Source organism: Ursus arctos, unplaced genomic scaffold (genome assembly GCF_023065955.2).
Source record: "Ursus arctos isolate Adak ecotype North America unplaced genomic scaffold, UrsArc2.0 scaffold_23, whole genome shotgun sequence".
In the NCBI taxonomy this organism is placed as follows: Eukaryota; Metazoa; Chordata; class Mammalia; order Carnivora; family Ursidae; genus Ursus; species Ursus arctos.
The window spans coordinates 2,740,897-2,766,167 of NW_026622908.1; the positions used below are offsets into that span (position 1 = coordinate 2,740,897).

At 40.7% G+C, this 25,271-nt stretch overlaps 1 non-coding gene across 1 annotated transcript; it reads left to right on the plus strand.

The window, feature by feature from the left end:
- The first annotated feature begins 480 nt into the window (after window positions 1–480).
- Window positions 481–587, plus strand: LOC113246275 (U6 spliceosomal RNA). The gene has a single exon (XR_003312936.2). It is a non-coding gene; the product is annotated as a U6 spliceosomal RNA (small nuclear RNA).
- Window positions 588–25,271: the final 24,684 nt, after the last annotated feature.

A 25,271-nucleotide genomic window follows, 5' to 3' on the forward strand; every position in this document is an offset into this window, starting at 1 on the left:
AATTGTAGGAATTTGAACACTGGATATTTGATGATATTAAGAACTTACTAATTTTTTCAACACAATAATGATGTTAAGATTGTACTTTTTTTAAAAAAAAGATTTTATTTATTTGACAGAGAGAGAGACAGCCAGCGAGAGAGGGAACACAAGCAGGGCGAGTGGGAGAGGAAGAAGCAGGCTCATAGCAGAGGAGCATGATGTGGGGCTCGATCCCATAACGCCGGGATCACGCCCTGAGCCGAAGGCAGACGCTTAACCTCTGTGCCACCCTGGCACCCCATCTAGGTTTTAATCATTACTTTTTCACCAAAAATTCCCTGCCTGTGTTGCCTACATGTCTATGTTTCTTGAGGCCTGTTTCTATCCTAAAATCATATTCATGTGTGCCTGTACACACACACACACACACACACACACACACACACACACACACACACGCAGACTGTAAGTAATAGTCTCTTACAAGAATAGGCACCAGTGATGGCCTCAGCAACACATATACTAAAATTGGAATGTTACAGAGAAGATTAGCATGGGCCCTGCACAAGGATGACATGCAAATTCATGAAGCATTCCATATATAAAATTAAAAACAAGAAGAGGCACCTTATACCTATCATCTGTTGTGTCAGTAGCCCTTTGCATTCAAACACTCACGATGACCCTGAGAGGAGCTATTATTATCCTATTTTACAGATGAGGAAATGGAGGTAGAAGCCTAACCAAACCACACAGCTTGTAAATGGCAGAGCTGGGATTTAAATCCAGGTCTACCTGCTTGCAAAGCATGTTTATTTAACCATAAATTGCCTGAATTGCCTTCTTTAGCAGCAAAGTGGCTATTCAATCAGTGCTCGCTGAGAGATACATGAACCTAACTGAGGAATTCAGGCATCCTGCTCATGCCTTCCCTTTCACATCTTCTTTATGTCCCAATGTCAGGCATGCCCTCTGCTCCCTGGAGTGGAGGGGCTGAAGGATGCTTTCCACTGGGCCTGGCAGAATATAAACACATCTGGAAGGAGGCCGCTGCCGAGCAAACCACACTCCCCGCAGAATGCGGACAGGATGAGGTGTCTATAAATAATGTGAAGAGTGTGAAGAGATTCTCTCCTCTGGGCTCCCTTTGTAAAAGGTTGATGGTAATTGATGAGGCTACAGGGACATGCCAATCCTTCTGCTCTTAGAACCAGGTGTGGTTATTTACAGAAATGTCACTTTCCCAGCCCTCCCTTCCCATCTCTGCCAGAGGCTTGGAGATCAGCAAATATCAATTTACTGCTGCCCCAGGGCACATGGCAATAAGCCACCTATACGCCCCACTGTCTACAAGCCAGGCTCAGGCTCCTGTTCTGGCTGAAAGTTGCTTCCTCTTTGGAAATTTGGAGAGAGAGAAAGATCACAGATTTGCTCCCTTTCCAGGCAGAGGTAGGTCAAGTGAACCATATCACAAACCACCAAGTCAATAAAATCTGGAGTTCCCACATTGCCCAGTTCATAGTGGGAGAAACAAAAGGACCACTGGATCAGAAGTCAGAAGTGTGGATACCGACCCCAACGAGGCCATCTGTTAGCAATCGATGCCTGAGTTCCAGTTTCACATCTGTAAAATGGAGACTAGTCCTCTGTCATACGGCCAGACACAAAAGGTTTTTGAAAAGAATAAATTAAGTAATGGAGTTAAATGACTTGCAATGTATGAGAAATCATCATTATTATAGTCATTACAATGAAGTCCAATAAGCCTCTGTTAGGAGTGTCCATTATAGGTTTTGGAAAATACCTTGTAACTGTACTGCTCGCACTCCCGTGGCCTTGCTAGTGAGTGGAATGAGCAGAGTGGAAATGTAGCATATAAATTTGATTTCTCAGGGCATCCGAAGTGTAGGTGAAGATCATTTTGTTATAACAAGGTTTACACCAAAAAAAAAAATCAATTTCACAACTAAATAAAAACACTTTTGGGAATAAGAGGGCAGAGCTACATCTCAAGGTTACCCAAGCTGGCTTAAAGTTCTGCTCAGAGTTACTGGATCTCAACCAATAATGGAAGGAAAATTGTCATACTCCTTCCTTGCTGAGGGTGACACTGAAAGACCACACTAAGGGCTCCCGACTGCCAACATGTCCAGGGTAACTAGCGCAGAGCCCAGAGGAATGACAGACTAAGGAGCAACAGGACACCTCAATCTGATGTTCCAGCTTCTTTTGGGGACCAATCCCTGGAGCCTCTACAGTGCCCTTGGGCAGTAGCTCGCACGGATAACCTCTCTCAGCCCTACAAAGTGGGAAACTTGACCTGTAAACAACAAAGCTTGGATTTGAATCCAGGTCCATCTGCTTTCTAAGAACCACAACGTCCTCCCAGTTTATAACTAGTTCCCTTTGCAGGAGAGTCCAGTGAGAGCCAAGGGGAACTATATCTTATTCCCTTTTATCAGACATCGCCTTTAGCCATCTGGCCCTTTTGTGCTTCCATGGTGTGGGCTCGTACTTAGAAAGGAAAGCCCTAGAGCTGCCCTGTCTAAAAAGGATATCAGGTTGGACTGCCCACAGTAGTTTGCCCCTTGGTCAGGAGGGGAGAATTTTCCTTTCCTCAGAAGTTCCAAGCCCAAGGAACAATCGATGGAAAACATGCACAAAAAAGCAACTTAGTTTTATTTCTCTCCCTAAGAGGAGATGTTTTAGAAAAAGTTCTGCCTGTCTGATTTGGTGTTAGGAAGAAGAAGTATAAATAATAATTTTTATAAGCCATGATAATAGTTAACATTGATGAGTATTTTTTTTTTTACTGAAGCGTCAAAATTTAGGCTGAGTGATTTACATGGATTATCTCAAATGATTAAACAGTCCGCGCAAGATTCTTTATCCCTATTTCCAGATGAGGGATGGAAACTCAAAGTAATTTACCCAGATCACACTGTAGAGAGGCAGCTTGAATTCAGTGCCCAGATATTCTGGGGCTAAGTCCCACACTGGTTACATAGGCTTCAGGCTTTGTTCTATAGAACCTATTCAATACCCTTTGTAAAAATCCTTTCATTGTATAAACTAAATATGGTATCCATACAATGGTATATTATTCAGCCATTAAAAGAAATGAAGTACTGATAATTTTCTACAGTGTGGACGAACTTGAAGACATTATGCTAAGTGAAGTAAACCAGACACAAAAGGACAAATATTATGTAATTCCACTTATATGAAATATCTAGAATAGGCAAATTCATAGAGACAGAAAGTAGGATCCTGGTTACCTTTGGAAACCTGAGGGAGAATGGGGGAGGGAGAGAATGGAAAGTTATTGTTAATGGGTAGTGATGGTTGCACAAGATTGTGAACGTAGTTTATGCCACTGAATTATACATTTTAAAATAGTTAAAATTCCAGTTAAAAAAATTTTATACCATATCTTCCTTATCTATTTGCCTATCAACGGACACTTAGGTTGCCTCCATGTCTTGGCTATTGTAAATAGTACTACAATAAGTATAGGGGTACAAATAGTTTTTCAAATTAGTGTTTTCATTTTCTTGGGGTAAATACCAAGTAGAAGAATTATTGGATCATATGGTATTTCTGTTTTTAAGTCTTAAAGGAACGTTTGTTTTCTACAGTGGCTGCACCAGTTTGCATTCCCACCAACAGTGTATGAGGATTCCTTGTTTACCACATCCCCACCAACACCTTTTATGTTTTGGTTTTTTTTAATTTTAGCCATTCTGACTGGTGTAAGGTGATATCTCATGGGAGTTTTTATTTGCATTTGCCTGATGATGAGTGATGTTGAGCATCTTTTAATGTGTCTTTGGCCATCTGGATGTCTTCTTCGGAAAAATGTCTATTTGAGTCCTTTGCCCATTTTTTAATTGAATTGTTTGGGGTTTTTTGGTGATGAATTGTATACGTTCTTTGTAGTCTTTGGATATTAACCCCTATTGAATATATCATTCGCAAATATCTTCTACTCAGTAGTTTGCCTTTTGTTTTGTTGATAGTTTCCTTCACTGTGTTAGCCTTTTTATTTTTATGTAGCCCCAGCAGTTTATTTTTGCTTTTGTTTACCTTGTCTTAGGAGATGTTTCTAGAAAAATGTTGCTATGGCCAATGTCAGAGAAATTACTGCCTGTGTTCTCTTATAGGATTTTTATGGTTTTGGGTCTCACATTTAGGTCTTTAATACATTTTGAATTTATTTCTGTGTATGGTGTGAGAAAGTGGTCCAGTTTCATTCTTTTGTATATAGCTGTCCAGTTTTCCCAGCACCATTTATTTAAGAGACTGTCTTTCCCCATTGTATATTCTTGACTCCTCTGTCATAGATTAATTGACCATATAAGCATGGGTTTATTTCTGGGCCCTCTATTTTGTTCCATTGATCTATGTGTCTATTTTTATGCTAGTACCATACTGTTTTAATTACTACAGCTTTGTAGTGTATCTTGAGATCTGGAATTGTGATACCTCTGGCTTTGTTTTTCTTTCTCAAGATCACTTTTGCTATTCAGGATCCTTTGTGGTTCCACACAAATTTTAAGATTATTCTAGTTTTGTGGAGAATGTTGCTGGTATTTTGACAGGGATTTCATTAAATCTGAAAATTGCTTTGGGTAATGTGGACATTTTAACAATATTTTTTCTTCCAACCCATGAGCATGAAATATCTTTCCATTTGTTTATGTCATCTTCAGTTTCTTTCATCAATGTTTTATAGTTTTTAGAGTATAGGACTTTCACCTCTGTGGTTAGGTTTATTCCAAGGCATTTTGTTCTTTTTGGTGCAATTGTAAGTGGACTTAATTTCTCTTTCTGCTGCCACATTATTAGTGTATAGAAACGCTACCGATTTCTGGATATTAATTTAGCATCCTGCAAAATTTACTGAATTCATTTATTACCTCTACGAGTTTTTTGGTGGCATCTTTAGAGTTTTCTATGTTTAGTATCATGTCATCTGCAAACAGTGACAGTTTAACTTCTTTTTTTAGATTTTATTTATTTGACAGAGAGAGCAGAGCGAGGAAGAGAGGAGAGCATGAGCAGGAGGAGGGGCAGAGGGAGAAGCAGGCTCCCCACTGAGCAAGGCACCCAAAGTGGGGCTCAATCCCAGGACCCTGAGATCATGACCTGAGCCAAAGGTAGACGCTTAACCAAATGAGCCACCCAGGTGTCCCTAACTTCTTCTTCACCAATATAGATGCCACTAATTTCTTTTTCTCATCTGATTTCTGGGGCTAGGACTTCCAGTACCACGTTGAATAAAGGTGGCAAGAGTGGACACCCTGTTCCTGATGTTAGGGGAAAAGCTCTCAGTTTTTCACCATTGAGTAAGATGTTAGCTGTGTGTTTTTCATACATGGCCTTTATGATGTTGAGGTATGTTCCCTCTAAACCCAATTTATTGAAAGTTTTTATCACAAATGGATGTTGGATTTTGTCAAATACTTTTTCTGCATCTATTGAGATGAGCATATGATTTTTATCTTTTATTTTGTTGATGTGATGTGTCACATTGATTGATTTGTGAATACTGAACCAACCTTACATTCCCAAAATAAATCCATTTGATCATGGTCAATGATCCTTTTCATGTATTATTGAATGCAGTTTGCTAATATTTTGTTGAGGATTTTTGCATCAATGTTCATCAGGAGTATTGGCCTGTAGTTTCTTTTTTTGTGATGTCTTTGCCTGGTTTTGGTATCAGGGTAATACTGACCTTGTGGAATGTATCTGGAAGCTTTCCTTCCTCTTCTGTTTTTTGGTATAGTTTGGGGATAATAGATATTAATTCTTCTTTAAATGTTTGGTAGAATTCATTTATGAATCCATCTGGTCCTGGATTTTTATTTTTTAGTAGTTTTTTGATTACTGACTCAATGTCATTGCTGGTAATAATTGTGTTCAGATTTTCTATTTCTTCCTGATTCAGTTTTAGAAGATTGTATGTTTCTAGGAATTTATCCATTTCTTCTAAGTTGTCCAACTTGTTGACATATAATTTTTCATAGTATTCTCTTATAATCCTTTGTATTTCTGTAGTGTCAATTGTTACTTCTCTCTCATTTCTGATTTTATTTATTTGGGTCCTTTCTCTTTTTTTTCTTGATGAGTCTGCTAAGAGTTATCAATTTTGTTTATCTTTTTAAAGAACCAGCTCTTGGTTTCATAGAGTTTTTCTATTGTTTTTTTAGGTTCTATGTCATCATTCAAAGCCCGACTTCTCTTTGCTGAGATCTCTGATCACTCCTATACATATATACAATTTCACACATTGGGCAGAATTAAATTTACACAACCCTGGGAGTCCTGTTAAACTCTATTTATTACAATCTACTTCTCTACACATTGTCTCTCCACTGAATTGTGAGCTCCTCAGATGTAGGGTCCATGCCTGCCATCTCTATATTCTGCCTGCCACAGAAAATGTTTGTGGAAGATATCAATTGGAGTAGAAATGCCATTTTCCTGCTGGAGCATCTTAGCACATGTTGTTCCTTCAACTCTCCCCATTATCACTTCAAATGACTGGCCCCTTCTTATTCTACAGGTCTCAGCTTAAATTTCACCTCCTTATAAATCAGTGTAAAATAAGTTACTTCCTTCCCATGTGGCCCCCTGTTCTTTTTCTTCATAGAATTTTTCACAATTTATAATTTCATTTTCATGGTCTATCTCTCCTGCTCAACTATAATCTCCATGATACATAGAAATGCCTATTTTATTCACCACTGCATGATATAGTGGTGGGAAGGTGGGGGAGGAGTAGCCTAATCTGCAACCATTTTTTTTAAGAAGGAGGCATATCTGGCCCAGAAAAAAAAGACAAGTTAATGAGACATTCTTTCTCCACACCCAGTCCTGTCTGACTCCCACCCAGCAGCAGTGGTTCTCCACCTTGTTGCACAGTGGAATTACCTGGGCAGTTTTAAGTTTTACTAACACCTGGGACCTCTCATCAGGCATCCTGATTCAATCATCAGAGGTATTGCTCAGACATGGTGAGGTTCAGATGCTGCCCAACTGATTCTAATATACAGCCAGGGCTAGGAGTCACTGCCCTACAGTGGGGCATGGTCTTCCAGGTTTTTAATGGCTTTATGGGGATATGACTGCCAGATCTGTCACCTGAGGTCATTTTTTGGCACCTAACAGAGAGAAGCCCACACTCCTCTGTCCACCTGAGTACCAGCACCCGTGATCCTTAGAGCAGGTAACATGTAAGATGTGGTAGGTTCTGATGCTCCACAAAGAGGCTCCCAATAAGCAGATGTGATTGAGTAGGCAGAGCTGGCTTGCTGCAAAGAGGAGCTAAGGCAGTTGCTCCCTCAGATAGGGGCTAACAAGGCTGGATGATCATTCAGCTAGGACTTTGTTTCTCCATCCTCAAATGGGTCAAATAAACTTTCCAGGGGGCAGCTCTCCAGCCAGGTTCTCCCTGGTCTTGCAAGTAAGAAATGAGACACAAGACTTGTAGCTTATTCTGAATACAGTCCTCATTGTTTCAGCATAAGCATTTAAAAAAAATTTTTTTTTATTTAGGGGTGCCTGCCCCTGGCTCAGTCGTTAAGCATCTGCCTTTGGCTCAGGTCATTATCCCAGGGTCCTGGGATCAAGCCCTGCATCGGGCTCCCTGCTCAGTGGGAAGCCTGCTTCTCCCTCTTCCACTTCCCCCTGCTGGTGTCCCTCTTTCGATGTCTCTCTCTCTCTCTCTCTGTCAAATAAATAAAAATCTTTAAAAATTTTTTAATTTAAATTCAATTAATTAATATATAATGTACTATTGGAACATAAACATTTTTGAATAGAGAAAAGTTGTCATCAGATCTATATTTAGAAAGATAGCTCTGACAGTGGGGTTTTTATTAGTAGTAAAATATCTTCTAGTCCACAAACTTTTACTGCATTTCTTCTAGATACCAATCACTGATCTAGAGGCAGGAAATTTTATTTTATTTTATTATTATTTTTTTTATTAATAATGATTTTTTATTATATTATGTTAGTCACCATACAGTACATCCCCGGTTTTCGATGTAAGGCTCGATGATTCATTAGTTGTGTATAACACCCAGTGCACCATGCAATATGTGCCCTCCTTACTACCCATCACCGGTCTATCCCATTCCCCCACCCCCCTCCCCTCTGTAGCCCTCAGTTTGTTTCTCATAGTCCATAGTCTCTCATGTTTCATTCCCCCTTCTGATTACCCCCCCCTTTCTTTATCCCTTTCTTCCCCTACTGATCATTCTAGTTCTTATGTTCCATAGATGAGAGAAATCATATGATAGTTGTCTTTCTCTGCTTGACTTATTTCACTAAGCATTATCTCCTCCAGTGCCGTCCATGTTGTAGCAAATGTTGAGAACTCATTCTTTCTGATTGCTGAGTAATATTCCATTGTATATATGGACCACAACTTCTTAATCCAGTCATCTGTTGCAGGGCATCTCGGCTCCTTCCACGATTTAGCTATTGTGGACATTGCTGCTATGAACATTGGGGTGCATATGGCCCTTCTCTTCACTACGTCTGTATCTTTGGGGTAAACACCCAGTAGTGCAATGGCTGGATCATAGGGTAGCTCAATTTTTAACTTTTTAAGGGACCTCCACACGGTTTTCCAGAGTGGCTGTACCAACTTGCATTCCCACCAACAATGTAGGAGGGATCCCCTTTCTCCACATCCTCTCCAACAATTGTTGTTTCTTGCCTTGTCTATTTTTGCCATTCTAACTGGCATAAGGTGGTATCTCAGTGTGGTTTTGATTTGAATTTCCTTGATGGCTAATGATTTTGAACATTTTTTCATGTGTCTGTTAGCCATTTGTATGTCTTCATTGGAAAAGTGTCTGTTCATATCTTCTGCCCATTTTTGATTTGTTTATTTGTTTCTCGTGTATTGAGTTTGAGAAGTTCTTTGTAGATCTTGGATACCAGTCCTTTATCTGTAGTGTCATTTGCAAATATCTTCTCCCATTCCGTGGGCTGCCTCTTAGTTTTTCTGACGGTTTCCTTGGATGTGGAGAAACTTTTAATCTTGATGAAGTCCCATAAATTCATTTTATCTTTTGTTTCTCTTGCCTTTGGGGATGTGTCATGAAAAAGGTTGCTTTGGCTGATGTCATAGAGGTTGCTGCCTATGTTCTCCTCTAGAATTTTGATGGATTCCTGTCTCACATTGAGGTCTTTCATCCATTTGGAGTTTATTTTTGTGTATGGTGTGAGATAGTGGTCAAGTTTCATTCTTTTGCATGTAGCTGTCCAATTTTCCCAGCACCATTTATTGAAGAGACTGTCTTTTTCCCACCGGATGTTTTTTCCTGCTTTATCAAATATTAGTTGCCCAAAGAGCTGAGGGTCCATTTCTGGGCTCTCTATTCTGTTCCATTGGTCTATGTGTCTGTTTTTGTGCCAGTACCATGCTGTCTTTGTGATCACAGCTTTGTAGTAACAGCTCGAAATCCGGCATTGTGATGCCCCCAGCTTTGTTTTTCCTTTTCAACAGTTCCTTGGAGATTCGGGGTCTTTTCTGTTTCCATACAAATTTAAGGACTATTTGTTCCAGTTCTTTGAAAAACGTTCTCGGTATTTTGATCGGGATAGCATTGAAAGTGTAGATTGCTCTGGGTAGCATGGACATTTTAACTATGTTAATTCTTCCGATCCATGAGCATGGAATATCTTTCCATCTTTTTATGTCTTCCTCAATGTCTTTCAAGAGTGATTTATAGTTTCTAGAATATAGGTCTAGAGGCAGGAAATTTTAAAAAAATAAATAAATAGGGGCGCCTGGGTGGCACAGCGGTTAAGCGTCTGCCTTCGGCTCAGGGCGTGATCCCGGCTTTATGGGATCGAGCCCCACGTCAGGCTCCTCCACTATGAGCCTGCTTCTTCCTCTCCCACTCCCCCTGCTTGTGTTCCCTCTCTCGCTGGCTGTCTCTATCTCTGTCGAATAAAGAAATGGAATCTTTAAAAAAATAAATAAATAAAAAATAAATAAAAAAATAAATAAATAAGATACAGCCTCTCCTCTCCATAAGCTAGTGGGGAAAACAGGCTGATAAATAGATCACTGTAGACAAAGGGGAAAATGGGAAGCCAAGGATGTGCCCAAAGTATCATGGGCGACCAGGAGGCAATTTCTGAATTAAGTCACAGAGGATGGATGGCAGTTGGCCAGGTGGAGGTTAGGTAGACTTCTGAGGCAGAAAGTCAATGTGAACAAAGGCTACTTAAAGATTAGGGATAGCCTGACAGGAAACTACACTGAGTAGAGGAAGCCACCAGGTGTTGTGAAGCATAATGTATGGGGAAAGGTGCTTTTACAGGGCTTACTATGTGGCTGACACGATTCTAAGTGTGTGTATATGTATGTGTGTACATTTATTTTATGTACCTATGTATGTATATATTTACCCATTCAATTCTCATAGTAACCTAATGAAGTAAGACTAAAACCCCCATTTTACAGATGGGAAAACCAGGTCAAAGGCAATAAAAGTAACAGCCCCAAATCACACAGCAAGTGGCAGAGCCAGGATTTATACCAAAGTAGGCTGGCTCCAGAGCATATATTCTTTTTTTTTAATGTTTTTTTTATTATATTATGTTAGTCACCATACAGTACATCCCTGGTTTCTGATGTAAAGTTTGATGATTCATTAGTTGCGTATAACACCCAGCGCATGATGCAATACGTGCCCTCCTTACTACCCATCACCGGTCTATCCCATTCCCCCACACCGAAGCCCTCAGTTTGTTTCTCAGAGTCCATAGTGTCTCATGCTTCATTCCCCCTTCCGATTACCCCCCTTTCTTTATCTCTTTCTTCCCCTACCGATCTTCCTAGTTCTTATGTTCCATAGATGAGAGAAACCATATGATAATTGTCTTTCTCTGCTTGACTTATTTCACTTAGCATTATCTTCTCCAGTGCCGTCAATGTTGCAGCAAATGTTGAGAATTCGTTCTTTCTGATAGCTGAGTAATATTCCATTGTATATATGGACCACAACTTCTTAATCCCGTCATCTGTTGAAGGGCATCTCGGTTCCTTCCATGATTTAGCTATTGTGGACAGAGCTGCTATGAACATTGGGGTGCATATGGCCCTTCTCTTCACTACATCTGTATCTTTGAGGTAAATACCCAGTAGTGCAATGGCTGGGTCATAGGGTAGCTCAATTTTTAACTTTTTAAGGGACCTCCACACTGTTTTCCAGAGTGTTTGTACCAACTTGCATTCCCACCAAAAATGTAGGAGGGATCCCCTTTCTCCACATCCTCTTCAGCAATTGTTGTTTCTTTCCAGAGCATATATTCTTTTTTTTTTTAAGATTTTATTTATTTACTTGACAGACAGAGAGATAGCCAGTGAGAGAGGGAACACAAGCAGGGGGAGTGGGAGAGGAAGAAGCAGGCTCCCAGCAGAGGAGCCTGATGTGGGGCTCGATCCCAGAACGCCAGGATCATACCCTGAGCCGAAGGCAGACACTTAACGACTGTGCCACCCAGGCGCCCCTCCAGAGCATATATTCTTAACTGCCATGTTCCACTACCTTTTGTGACAGATCATTGGAGCAAGCCATGCTTAAAGAGATTGGATGCTACCAGGTAACAAAGGGAGCCACTGAATTATTCTATATCAGAAAGTGGGACCATCACATGCATACAGAGATGGAATTGATGGAGGAGATTTGAGGGCAGGAATAGCCAAGGAAGATTGGCTATAGAACAGGAAAAAGAAAAGCCTGAATCAGGGCCATTGTTCCATGGGTGAAAAGGAGAAAAGAGACTTGAGAAAAATTCTGCCATTTGAATTAGTGGGACTTTGTGATTGATTAGAATTGGGCAGATGGCATGGAGTCAGAATGCCACCCAGAGTTCTAATTTGGACGGAAAATAGAATTGGGGGGGGATGATGGTCGGATTTAGACATGCTGGGTTTGGGGTGTCCATGGGCACTCAGTAGGGATGGAGGACGGGCAAGTTGGATGTGCTACTGCCATAACGGCAGTGTGGCCAGCAACTTTGTGTGAGCATAACGGGAAGGGTGACGATGAATGGTACAAGAGGCCCCACTGTCTATCTCTAAGTACCTCTCCACAAAATGGGTTATCAGTACCTGTCATTTATCAAACTCTCCAAGGTACTGAAACATTCATTTTTGGCTGACATTCAGTTATTTCTTTACAAGCAAGCGAAGTTAGATTTTCACTTATCAAGGTCTATTCATTATTCTAATTTAATTTCTCTGCAACCAGAGTTAGAACTTTTTTTTTTTTAATGTAAAGTCATTCTAACCTGAAAGACACAATTGCTTCATACCATCATGACAGGTCAATTTTGGAATGCAAGAGGCTGATAGCATAACTTCCAGGCTCATTTCTGAGAGCTGAACCACATTCCAGCAGTCTAGGGCCTCTCAGGCAGTTTGCTGAAGTGGTGAAACTCCTCTGACTGCTGCTATATAGATTCAGGTCAGAACATTATAGCCAAAGAAATAGCCCCAGAATACTGACTGCCTCCTGGTGTTCTCTCTAGCTTTCCTGGCTCAGTTGATGAGAAAAGCAGCTTCTCTGCTTGCAGGAGACATGGCTGTCCACATGCTCCGTTCCCAAAGCCTACACCCAAGGAATCCACTTCTTTCTGACTTGGCCTCCAGTCAGCTCGGTCACTCATCTCATCTCCATCCTCCACCCTCTTAGTCCCTGCTCATCACCGCAGACACAAAAATTAACGTCAATAATGGCATTGAAAGCCATGCTCTCCCCACCTAGTCCCACAAAACTTCATCATTGGTTCAGCCTGACATTGCCCTCACCCATTTTTATTTACAAAGATGAGAGACAAAGATGTAAGACATCTCAAGATGGTGGGGGAAAGCTAACATTCTGTTGGGTGGATGTTGCAATGACTTAGTTATCAATGAAGTAACCACTCTCCCTTCCATTCCGAAAGGGTAGCAATGTGTCCGGCTAACTGCCTCCACGGGTCTCAACAAAAGGGAAGTGTTGAGCTTCTGGGGAGCTACTTTAAAGAAGACTAACTCATCTGAGTGAACACCTTTTGTTCCTACACCCTTTCTTTTCTTCCTACTGTCATGTTGATGTGACAGCTGGAGCTCCTCAGCCCTAGCTGCTGACCTTCAGACTTCTTTTAAAAGTCAGAAAATAACCTGATAATGTGTTTAAGCCATTGTATTTGAGTTTTGTTTCCTAGTAGCTCTGTTACTGTGATTTCCCCCTGAGACTGGAAAGTAAGAAGACCTAGAATGGCCTTCCCCAGCCTTAGCAGATACTTCTTTGGGAACAGCCACTATAGCATTGTATTGAAATTACCATTATATGTGTCTATCTTCTACCCTAGAGTGAGCTCCTTAAAGGCAAACACTCTTGACATATTCACAATTATGGAGCAGAACCTAGCACAGACCTGGCACAAGGCAAGAACTGTGCAAATGTATGTTGAATAAATAAGTGGAAGCTGCACTGGGCAGTCTTGTGTTAATGACTGAATCCCTGGAATTAGCTAATGGATGAAGTTATGCACCATCAGCCTTATATATAGGATGCCACTATTTTAATCAAAATGCAAAATGCACCAGGCTTCATTGTCTTCACAGAGTGATTGTTGAATTGATGCCCCCTGGGGTGAGAAGAAACCCTTCCTGAACATTAAGATATTCCACCATGATTAGTCACTCAACAAAAAAACATGGTATTTCCTGAGGATCTTCTAGTGCTTGGTAATTAATCCTACCATCTGCTTTGTGAGTTCAATGTCCTCATTGCCCCATTTTACTGGTGAGAAGCCTGAGGTCCAGAGGGTTCCACAGTACGGCAGGGATCTGAGCCAAATTGTGTCCACGCTACTCCTACATTACCTTGCTTCCTTTCTACTTCAGAGCAGTTTTAGAACTGAGGCTGAGATAGTCTCAGTTCCAAAAGAGAAAACACCAATGCACAGAAGGAGGCCTATGCAGCCCACGGAATGGGAGAAGGTATTTGCAAATGACACTACAGATAAAAGACTGGTATCCAAGATCTACAAAGAACTTCTCAAACTCAATACACAAGAAACAAATAAACAAATCATAAAATGGGCAGAAGATATGAACAGACACTTTTCCAATGAAGACATACAAATGGCTAACAGACACATGAAAAATTGTTCAAAATCATTAGCCATCAGGGAAATTCAAATCAAAACCACACTGAGATACCACCTTATGCCAGTTAGAATGGCAAAAATTGACAAGGCAAGAAACAACAATTGTTGGAGAGGATGTGGAGAAAGGGGATCCCTCCCACACTGTTGGTGGGAATGCAAGTTGGTATAGCCACTCTGGAAAACAGTGTGGAGGTCCCTTATAAAGTTAAAAAGTGAGCTACCCTATGATCCAGCCATTGCACTACTGGGTATTTACCTCAAAGATACAGACGTGGTGAAGAGAAGGGCCATATGCACCCCAATGTTCATAGCAGCAATGTCCACAATAGCTAAATCGTGGAAGGAACCGAGATGCCCTTCAACAGATGACTGGATTAAGAAGATGTGGTCCATATATACAATGGAATATTACTCAGCCACCAGAAAGAGCAATTTCACATTTGCTGCAACATGGACGGGACTGGTGGAGATAATGCTAAGCAAAATAAGTCAAGCAGAGAAAAACAATTATCATATGGTTTCACTCATTTATGGAACATAAGAAGTAGGAAGATCGGTAGGAGAAGAAAGGGAAGAAGAAAGGGGGGTAAACAGAAGAGGGAATGAACCATGAGAGACTATGGACTCTGAGAAACAAACTGAGGGCTTCAGAGGGGAAGGGGGGTGGGGGAATGGGATAGACTGGTGATGGGTATTAAGGAGGGCATGTATTGCATGGTGCACTGGGTGTTATACGCAAGTAATGAATCATGGAACTTTACATCAAAAACTAGGGATGTACTGTATGGTGACTAACATAATATAATAAGAAATATTATTATAAAAAAAGGCAGAAATAAGTAAAAATATAGCTCAAGCTTTCTAGGAACATATAGCTTATATTTAGAGAAATGGTGTTTATAAGCAGCACAAAACAATGGAGAGCCAAAGTCTATAAAGGCCAAGAGGGCTCCAGGACACTTCTATTTTTGAAGCTCCAATATATCAAGAAATAAAAAATGCCAAAAAAAAAAAAAAAAGGAGGAGGCCTATGTTTCCCACCCTATGATCTCGAGGCTCTTTTAGCCCCAATGAAGAAGTGGTAAGAAGGAAGGAAAAGGGTTATGAGGCACTGGCAGTCTGAAGCCCCAGAGTTCCTCCTAAGACCTGAAAATGTGTGCAATTGCTTAAATTAAAATCAATATGCTGCTTGGCTGGAAGGCTGCACAGTTGTTTTTGAAGCTGGGTATATTATGTTCAAAATGTTTAATCTGGCAGAGGCCATAAAAGACGAGTTCCAGGCCATTTGGAGCTTATATTGCGAACAAGATGGTCTGGGAGGCAGCTAAAACCAAAAAAAAAAAAAAAAAAAAGACAGAAATCCCAACAGAGTGGCACAGACAAATTGATCTGGTTCTGACATGGATGCTAGGCATCAATTTGGGGTAAAAGAGGCTCCTTTGTTGATAGGAGAAAGGCAATGATAAAAGCAAACGGTCAGCCTTCAGACCTTACTTTCTAATGCTTGGGGAGCCTTCCCTGAGATGGCAAAGAAATCAATATGTCTAAGGCAGACGTGTTGATTCGTGGCGCCAGGCAGTCAATCCTACCCTCCAGATGTTAACAGATTACCATTTAGCATACACACGTCTGATGCACCGCATGCCCAGGAGGGCAAATCATCCCAACCCAAAGCCTGCACTGAAATAAACACACATATAGTCCCCTTAAGGAATCCTCCTACTGAAGGCTTCCTGACTGGGGGGGAAAGTCTAGCGTGGTGGTTAAATGCTCAGGCTTAAGTGTTAGATGTAAATTCAAATTCTAGCTCTTCCACCTATTCAGTCCATATCACTTTGTAACCTGTCTGGCTAGGACTCTATTTCCTCATGTAATAGATTCCTTGTAGGAATAGGGATACTGGTCTACCAGCAGTGAGGTAAGAATTAAAGGAGATAATAACGGGTACAGTCTCTGGTATATAGTGTGTGTTGAATAAATGTTACCTATTAGTATTAACATTCTCAGTATGTAAAAGAGCATGAACCAGGCATAGTAACATTTAAATACCAGAAAAAGTCAACTTGGCCTCTCTTTTTCATACTGCAGGCATTAGGTACATTCTTGGCAATAGCCAGTATCTGGCATCTCTTGGTTATTATTAGGCCAAGGGTATGGCATTAGGATTTCAGAGCAGGGCAGAGCTTGAGCCTTGAAACAAACTCATCGAAGTGTACCCAGGGTTTATCAAATTGAATCCTCCTTCTGGAAATATCCCCAGGGCATGATGGCCATCACAGATTGTACACTTATTACATGCCAGACACAGTATCAAGCACTTTACAGCTACTCACACTGATTTCTTATAACTCTGTGAACAAACAGAGGCACAAAGAGGTAGAAAATTTGCCCACAGCCACACAGCAATCTTGGAAGGAGGAAGAAATCATGGTTTTTCCAAATTTGGTTTTCCAAATCCAATATTTTTTCCACAACATCACAGCTGTGCCTTTATTTATAGAAATATAAATAAGATTGCAAAGGAAATGTTTAGCTTGCTTATGAAAGCCAACAGTTTTTAAGAGTCTATAAGATTACTTTAATTTAACCCATCTGTCTACAGAAACTTACAACAATAATTACAAATGTTGTTACCTGTTCATTTAAAGAACAAATATGAAAACTTGCTACTTGTAATACTATGTTATCCCAATAGTGTGCATCACCTAGTTTTTCACTAAAGAAGTATCACCCTCTAGTAGAAAATACTTCTATAGAAAAGTGGGTTCAAATCCTGGTTCTACCATGCATCAGTTCTGTGGCTTTGGACAAGCTCCTTAACTTCACTGAACCTCTATTTCCTCCTATATAAAAGGCAGTTTTTAATACTAATTCCAGGGCCACTGCAACAATTGAATGAGATAATATGTACAAGGTACCAGTGTCTGGTACTACTAAATAATGGGAAACTATCATTATTCCTGGGAAATAACCCTTCTTTAAAATATTCTCCAATTCAGAGATATTACTGTTCAAATAAGCAAATTTCACTAACACAGAAGTCTGATAAGCCAGCAATTCTACTTCCAGGAATTCAGCCCTAGGAAATGCTCATAACTGCAGAGAAAGATGTGTGTGTGTGTGTGTGTGTGTGTGTGTGTGTGTGTGTGTGTAATATGAATTACGGAATTCTTCATAATAGTGAGAAACGCAAAACAACCTATATATCCATCAAAAGAAGAATGGTTAAATAAATTATGATTTATCTATATCAGGATAAACTTCCTCACTAAAGAGCCTGAGAGCAAATATTTTCAGCTTTTGTGGGTCATGCAGCCTGTGTGACAACTGCTCAGTGCTGCTGTCATAGCACTAAATCGGCCACAGACAACATGTAAAATAATGGACCTGGGTATGTCTCAAAGCAAAACAAAACAAAACCGTATTTCGAAAAATAGATGGAAGGCGATCAGTGTTTTCCAACCCCTGGTATATATGGCCGAATACTACACAACTATTAAAAAATGATAATAATCAAGTAGACCCACTTTTATTAGGACAGAAAGATCCACTAGGACTCCTCCAAATCATAAGAAAAAGGTAAACAATTCATAAAAGAGAAAATTCAAACGGCCGGTTTGAAAGTTGCTCAACTAATTAACTAGCTTTTCCAAAAGCAAACTAAAACAAGAAGATCCTATTTGCACTCATGACATCTGCAAAAATTAAAACACTGACAAAATCAAGGGTTGGTGATACTATAGAGAAAAGAGTACTCTCTTACACTGTTAGAACAAATATAAACGAGGACAATCACTTTGAAAATTTCTTTGGCAGAGTCTATTAAAACTAAAAGTGTATATCCTATGACCCAGCATTTCCTCTTCTATGTCTATACCCCAGAGAACCATGTTCACATGTGTTCAAAAAGACTGAATAAGGAAACTAATTGAAGCATTATAATAGCAAGAAAATGAAAGTGACCTAAAGATCCCCAATAACGGAATGGACAAATATAATGTAATACATTCATGTGACAAAGTACAATTCAGCAGTTAAGAGATGTAAGCCAAATCTATGTTCATAAATGTAGATAGATTTCAGAAATACAATGCCAACTTTCAGAACAATCCTTACAGCATGACACAATTTAGGTAAGAATATGGATACAAATAACAAACCATATGCTTGTTACAGGTATACGTACATGAGTATAAAGGCATTTATTGATTTTTTATTTAAATACAATTTAATTAACATATAACGTATTATCAGTTTCAGGAGTAGCACGTAGTGAGTCATCATTTGCATATAACACCCAGTGCTCATCACAACAAGTGCCCTCCTTAATGCCCATCACCCCTTTACCCCACTCCCCTACCCACCTCCCCTCCAGAAACCCTGTTTGTTCCCTATACTTGAGTCTCTTATGATCTGCTTTTATCTTATTTTATTTTTCCTTCCCTTCCCCTATGTTCATCTGTTTTGTTTCTTAAATTCCACATAAGTGAAATCATATGGTATTTGTCTTTCTCTGACTGACTTATTTCACTTAGCATAATACCCTCTAGTTCCATCCGCATCGTTGCAAATGACAAGATTTCATTCTTTTTGATGGGTAAGTAATATTCCATTATGTATATATACCACATTTTTATCCATTTATCTGTCTATGGACACCTGGGCTCTTTCCATATTTTAGCTATTGTGGACATTGCTGCTATAAACTTTGGGGTATTTAAAGAAAGATCTGGAAGGATATTCACTAAACTCAAATAGTAGTTATCTTGAGGCATAAGAGAGAAAACCAGAATTAGAAGTGGTGGCCCAAGGAGACTTTAGCTTTACCCATAATGTTATACCTTTTAAAAAAAGAAATAACTATCTATTATCTCATAATTGAAATAAATTTTTATTTTTTTATTTTTATTTTTTTATTATGTTAGCATGAAATAAATTTTTTAAAAATGTTCATGATACAACCATAGAGACACTGAACTCTAGGAAACAAACTGAGGGTTGATAGAGGGGAGGTGGGTGGGGAGAGGGATAATTGGGTGAGGGGCATTAAGGAGGGCACTTGATAGAATGAGTACTGGGTGTTATGTACAACTGATGAATCACTAAATTCTAGCTCTGAAACTAATAAAGTTTTTTAAATATTCATGATACATTAAATGAATATCCAAGTTATAAAACCATATATATTGTATGATGGCATTTTATTTTTAAAATTTTTACAAGTTGTTTTTGTGTGTGTTTGTGTATGTATATATGTGTGTATGTGTGTGTGTGTGTGTGTGTGTGTGTGTGTGTGTGTCTGGAAGGGTGTATACCAAATAGTTAACAGGATTATACAGTTGCGGAAAGGGAACTGGGGCCTGGGGAAGAATAATATATTAGTCTGCTCAGGCTATCATAACAAAATACCACCAAATAAGTGGCTTAAACAACAGAGATTTATTTCTCACAGTTCTGGAGGCTGTAAATTCCAAGATCCAGGTGCTTACAAATTTGATTTCTGGTGAGGGCTCTCTTCCTGGCTTGTAGATGGCCACCTCCTTGCTGTGTCCTCGTGGCCTTTTCCACAATGTGCTCCCCAAAGAGGATAAAGAGAGAGGAGGGGAATCAAGGGAACAAGACTTAAGAACCCTAATCCTCTCTGATCAGGGCCCCACCCTTATGACCCCATTTTAACCTTAATTAATCTTGGAGGCCCATTTCCAAATACAGCTATACTGGGGGTTGGAGTTTCCACATATGAATTTTGAAGCAACACAAACATTCAGTTTGTAACAGATACTTTCCCTCTGTTAATGAGAAACTATGGTGTGGAAACCATACTGCAGTTGAAGTTGGCTACATTCTAACCCTACCTGTGCCACTTCATGGCCATGTGAAAGTCAACCTCAGTTTCTTCATCTGAAAAGTCAGGATAATACTGTTACTTAATATGGTGCTTACTGTCTGCCAGGTAATCTTACAAGTACTTGATTCTCTCTCTCTCTCTCAGTTCAATCCATGAGGTAGGATAATATACCCATTTTAGAGATGAGGAAACTAAGGTGCAAAGATATCAGTGACTTGCCCAAGTCCTAATGCTAGAACGTGGCAGACCTGGTTCAAGAGATCACAATCTTAAGTCATAAGCAGTACTCTAAATGTAAGTTATTGTTATTTTCACTTTAAATAATATGCATAAATATGTATAAGTTTTAAATCCTTGAATTTTATAACTTAGAATAGATATGTGTCTATTGCATGGTGCACTGGGTGTTATACACAACTAATGAATCATCGAGCCTTACATCGAAAACCAGGGATGTACTGTATGGTGACTAACATAATATAATTAAAAATCATTATAAAAAAAAAAAGAATAGATATGTGTGCATATGTATACCTATATGTATATGTGTATGAGTATATATATATGTATGTAGCATTAGTTTCTTATTGCTGTTTTAACAAATTGGCAACAAACTTAGTGCTTAAAACAATAAAAATTTATTTTTAACAGTTAAGGAGGTCAGAAGTCTAAAACCAAGATGGTGGCAAGGCTATATTTCTTCTGGAGGATTCAGAGAAGTATCCATTCCCTAGCCCCCTTCAGCTCCTAGAGCCTACCTATATTCCTGACTCATGTTCCCATCCTCCATCTTCAAAATGTATCATTCCCACCTCTGGCTCCATCACCACATCTCCTTATTCTGACTCTGACTCCTCCTACACCGCTCTTACAAGGACTTCATCATTATTTTGGGCCCACCCAGATAATCCAAGAAACTCTCCCTACCTCAAGATCCTTACATGAATCATATCTGCAAAGACGTTTTGCTGTGTAAGGTAACACATTCACAGCTTCTCAAAATTAGGATATGGTCATCTTTGGGGGCCATATATTAGAGACTATACACACACACACACACACACACACACACACACACATTCACACAATGTTTAATGGAGGAAATCTGATATGTTAACCACACGTTATACATATATAATGTATACTGATTAACAGCACATTTGCCTTCACAGCACATTAGACACAAACTGCATTTCCATTTATATACTTTTTTTAATGGAAGAAATCTGAGCTCAGGACAAGGGAATCTGACTGAGCCTCCTACTCAGGAGATGAGGGCCTCAGGAGGTCAGGTCTCATGTTTGCCCACAGGTTGGAAATCACTGATCTAGTCCAGCACAGCAGCTTAGAAAAAAAGTGGTGACTAACTGGGCACGCAAGTCTCGTGAGCCCCAGAGCACTGCAGATATTTGCTTTGGGACAGCAGGACACCTTGAAGAGCCCACCTCTACCACTGGGTCAGAAAAACAGATCCAGACAGAATCAAAGGGCCACTTGTCCCAACTGGTCCCAGGGCTGGGTCTGCATCAGTTTTTTTTGTTTTTTTTTTTTTAAGATTTTTTATTTATTTATTCGACAGAGATAGAGACAGCCAGCGAGAGAGGGAACACAAGCAGGGGGAGTGGGAGAGGAAGAAGCAGGCTCATAGTGGAGGAGCCTGATGTGGGGCTCGATCCCATAACGCTGGGATCATGCCCTGAGCCGAGGGCAGACGCTTAACCTCTGTGCCACCCAGGTGCCCCTGCATCAGTTTTGACACAGTTCTCTGACATCTCTTTGCTCAGGCTTTGACAATGTCTCCTAAAATAGCTTTACTCCAACCAACCTAAGCACTAAACCTTCTGCTCCAGGAAAGAAGAGAGCTTTGTGGTTTCCTTGAAAAATCCTTGCATCTGGTGTTCAGCTGTAAAAGCCTCAGTGGTGCCACTAAGTTGATTCTGTTTCTTCTTGAAAACACTCCCCACACAATTCCATGCATTTTAATTTCCAATCAGCATTGCTTTGTCAAGGTAACCACGGTGCTGCTGAGTGACAAGCGTCAGCAGCTGCTGTATGGACCCTCATTTATCTCCTGGCTGAAGCTGTTTCAAGAGACTGTCTATAGTTCTGAGTTATACACAATTCCCCCAAAGCCCATTGTACAGCTAGCCTGACCCAGCTCCCACCATGTGTGAGCCCTACCAGGACATTCCTTTGCTTTGACTTTGGTCTGTGCCAGACACTTTCTCAGTAGTTAGAGATAAATATGGTAGCTTGATAGATATGGTCAACTCTCAAACTAGCACTCTAGCGGCACTACACAAATGAATATAGGCCACAACAGGAAGGCATGGGGGTGGGGAGGTCAGAGGCCAGAGGACCCAGTCCTTCTGCATGCCCTGATGCTGCCAATTGGTCAAGGGAGAGGAAGTGCCATATGGAGAGTGCCTCCAAGTGCCATATGGAGAGTGATCCTTGAGCACACTGACACAATTTCCCTGTCACTAACCCTGTCACCACATCTTATGCAAGCCACTTCTACTCACTTATCAGACTGAGTCTGAGTGTCCTTTATCAGACCAACTTATGGGCAACTAATATCCCTGATAACAGCCCATGGCACTCTCATTTGCATTTATTACAGATTGTCATTAAGATTTCTTCTAGCTCAAAAAAATCTACATTTTATTGAGGTAGCTCTGAATTATATATGGAATAAAATGAACCTAGGGCATTATTTTTTTTTTATTTATAATGATTTTTTATTATATTATGTTAGTCACCATACAGTACATCCCCGGTTTCCGATGTAAGGCTCGATGATTCATTAGTTGTGTATAACACCCAGTGCACCATGCATAGGCCATTATTTTTTTAATTAAAATTATTTAAAATGAAAAGTTTGTACACCTGGAAATTTTCAGTTTTGGTCAAGGATGTGAATTGTTTATGTCTTCCATTCTTTCATTCTTACACAAATCTTTGAAAGGAAATGGGTGTTGAAAACAGACATATGGGAGGAAGGAAAAAGATGGCAAAGGAGTAGGGGACCCTTCTTTAGCTGGTCCCTGAATCTAGCTGGATATCTACCAGACCATCCTGAACACCCACGAAATCAGCCTGAGACGCAGGAAGATGCATCTGGATCTCTACAAACGAACACCTCCAGCGCTGAGTATTGAGGTATGAAGCGGGGAGCCGTGAATCCATGCACAGATATCGGAAGATAAATGGAAGGGGGAGGGAGCCGAAGCTCTTCGGCACCGGGAAGCAGTAACCACTTGCACAGGGGAGTGGTGGGACTCGCGGACCGGCACCCACGAGAGAGACCAGACTGAGACCATGAGCTTGGGAACGCACGTGCGACCAGACTAAAAACCGGAGCTCCGGAGCACTCTCTGGAACCGGACTAAAACCGGGAGCTCGGGAGCTCGGGAGCTTGGGAGCTTGGGAGCTCGGGAGCACACGCGACCAGACTGAAAACTGGAGCTCTGGAGTGCTCACTGGAACCGGACTGGTACTGGGAGCTCAGGAACACGCACACGTCCAAACTGAAAACCAGAGCTCCGGAGTGCACCGGAACCACACTGAAAAAGGGAGCTCGGGAGCATGCACAGGAACCGGGGGCGGCTGGCAGTGTTAGAAGCACAAAGGACAGAGACGTGGCAGCCCTGGAAGTGAGGGTTGGGAGAGTGGCTGTGGGGCGCACATCCTGGGACGCTGTGGGGTTTTTAGCAGCACCGATGGAAACAGAGTTAGAGTGGCCAGGAGAGCTCAGTGGAGAGCGGACTGCGTGCGATCTGTCTGTTCTGAGACAGAGGCTAGGATATGGCCACTGCTGCTCTGACTCTCAAAAGAGGCACAGCAAACCACCAGGGAAAGCCTCCAGAGAACAAAGCCTGGAAATACCGGCTCACAGTGTGCCCATCCCCATCCCCCCACGCAGGGGACAAAGCAACTCTACCCAAACAGGGTTGCCTGAATATCAGCGGCAGGCCACTCCCCGAGAAGGCAGGCTGAAAAATCAAGAAGCCCACATCCCTAAGGTCCCTATAAAACACGTGCACACTGCCTGGGTTCTGATCAATAATTTGGGCTCTGGACAACCCTGCAACCTCTCCTCATCAGAATGATGAGGAGGAGAAACCCTCAGCAAAGAAAGGAAACAGAGACTGTGGCCTCTGCCACAGAAATGATGGATATGGACATAACCAAATTGTCAGAAATGGAGTTCAGAGTAACAATGGTCAAGATTATGTGTAGGCTTGAAAAAAATATTAACGAAAATATTAACGAGAATATAGAATCTCTAAGGGTGGAAATGAGAGTGAATCTGGCAGAAATTAAAAATGCTATGAATCAACTGCAGTCTAAACTAGACGCTCTGATGGCCAGGGTAAATGAGGCAGAAGAATAAATTAGTGAATTGGAGGATGGGATGGTAGAAGAGAAAGTTAAAAAAGAAACTTGGCTTAAAAAAATCCAATCTCAAGAATGTAGATTACAGGAGATTACTGACTCAATGAAATGTTCCAATGTCAGAATCATCGGCATCTCCGAGGGAGTGGAGAAAGAGAGAGGTCTAGAAGAGATATTTGAACAAATTGTAGCTGAGAACTTCCCTAATCTGGCAAATGAAACAAGCATTCGTGTCCAAGAGGCAGAGAGGACCCCTCCCAAGGTCAATGAGAACAGACCTACACCATGTCCTGTCATAGTGCAATTTTCAAATACTAGATCCAAGGATAAAGTATTGAAAGTAGCCAGAGGGAAGAAAATCCTTAAGTACAGAGGGAAAAATATCAGAATTACGTCAGACCTGTCTACAGAGACCTGGCAGGCCAGAAAGGGTTGGCAGGATATTTTCAAAGCTCTATCTGAGAATAACATGCAGCCAAGGATCCTTTATCCAGCAAGGCTGTCATTCAGAATTGATGGACAATGAGACTGAAGAAAGAGTAATTAGGGAATCCACCCCATTTACAATAGCACCAAAAATCATACGTTATCTTGGAATTAACTTAACCAGAGACTTAAAGGATCTATATTCTAGAAACTACAAATCACTCTTGAAAGACATTGAAGAAGACACAAAAAGATGGAAAAATATTCCATGCTCATGGATCGGAAGAATTAACATAGTTAATGTCCATGCTACCCAGAGCGATCTACACTTTCAGTGCTATCCCGATGAAAATACCAAAGACATTTTTCAAAGAACAGGAACAAACAGCCCTTAAATTTGTGTGGAACAAGAAAAGGCCCC